We start from the raw sequence: 1,603 nt of genomic DNA, 5'->3' as shown, positions 1-1,603 counted from the left end.
TGGTTTATTTTGCAATGATCTATAAATGAAAGTATGAAAAAGGAGGTGTAAAAATATACAACATTCTATTACAAAATATAATGATGATAGAATCAAATTAAATGAAATTTCTTGTAAATAGGAAATCCTAAAGAAAACTTTTTATGTTTAATGAAAAAGTTATCAGAAAAATTCAATTTGTTAGTAATTCTGCAAATGAAAGATTTTCAGTTTCCAATGGTAAAACTATTAATGAAATCAGAGATGTTATTTACAAATTTGAAGAGGCTATAAGTTCAAAGAATTAACTTAACACTTTATCCAGCAACATACTTTACTCAAAACTTTACAAATGTTTTCAATCTAATTTGATAGATCTTCCTTCCATAATTCACTTAAAAACATATTTGGATATTCCAAATAGAACATTTAAAAAAAAAAAGCATTTGGTATAACTGAAATTTTCATCAAGACTCATGTTAAAATTCAAATTCTAACAAACTTAAATATTTTTCTGATTCTTTGCAGACACACTAAGGTGACATATATCAACACTTGGCAACTTATTGACTATTTATTCAGTTGGGACGCCTTTTACATTACGCGTTTCGGGCATTGGCCCCTCTTCAGCCAACTAGACATAAAAAATAAAACATGAGAAAATTTGTACAAAAATACGCGAGTAGATAAACTGTTTTTTTAAAAAAATTTTTTTAAAAACATACCTAAAACACAAACCACTATTGTACAGATGTCGTACAGGATGGACAATTTCATATTTCATATACAACTTGGAGAATGTGTTGTAATTGTCAATCTATTTATTTGAATTTTGTGTAAATTATAAGAAAGCCATATTTAAAAGCCCAGTAGTCAAGCTGTTATCTACGACCCTGTTTGTTCTCCAATGATTATCGTCGACCTTGTTTGTTCTCCAAGTTGTATATGAAATATGAAATTGTCCATCCTGTACGACATCTGTACAATAGTGGTTTGTGTTTTATGGTATGTTTTTAAAAAAATTTTTTTAAAAAAACAGTTTATCTACTCGCGTATTTTTGTACAAATTTTCTCATGTTTTATTTTTTATGTCTAGTTGGCTGAAGAGGGGCCAATGCCCGAAACGCGTAATGTAAAAGGCGTCCCAACTGAATAAATAGTCAATAAGTTGCCAAGTGTTGATATATGTCACCTTAGTGTGTCTGCAAAGAATCAGCTTAATAACAACAACACGGTTTCATCAGAATCAAAAACTTAAATATTCAAAACATGTTCCATTCTTATATTCAAACAACATATAAACCAACACAGAATTTAATATATTATACTCAAATATAGAAATAAAAAATAAATTACCATACAGCAGTATATAATAACTATCTAGAAGGTATGAAAGAATGTCATGCCTGTTTATCGGAATTATAAAAAATTTTCCATGCAATCAAAATGGTTTTTATATTTTCTTTATTTGTAGATTTAAAAATTTTTAGCTGCTTAAGCAATCTTATGTGTGCTAAATTATCTCTCATATGCAACATTTTAGCATTTTCAAACTTAAATACCCTGGCTCATTCCATGTTGATTTATAGAATATGGCTATTAAAGAGATGTGAAGCAATTCTTC

At 28.1% G+C, this 1,603-nt stretch overlaps 1 long non-coding RNA gene across 1 annotated transcript; it reads left to right on the top strand.

Annotated features, from left to right (window-relative positions):
• The first annotated feature begins 735 nt into the window (after nucleotides 1-735).
• LOC111631147 lies at nucleotides 736-1,232 on the top strand. The gene is made up of 2 exons (XR_002757647.1): nucleotides 736-984; nucleotides 1,076-1,232. It is a non-coding gene; the product is annotated as an uncharacterized LOC111631147 (long non-coding RNA).
• The last annotated feature ends 371 nt before the right edge of the window (nucleotides 1,233-1,603 follow it).

The sequence above is a fragment of the Centruroides sculpturatus genome, unplaced genomic scaffold (assembly GCF_000671375.1).
Source record: "Centruroides sculpturatus isolate CEXI.00-Female unplaced genomic scaffold, Cexi_2.0 scaffold632, whole genome shotgun sequence".
NCBI classification, from domain to species: Eukaryota; Metazoa; Arthropoda; class Arachnida; order Scorpiones; family Buthidae; genus Centruroides; species Centruroides sculpturatus.
Note: the sequence above shows the minus strand (reverse complement) of the source record. Positions and strands in the feature narration are given on the sequence as shown.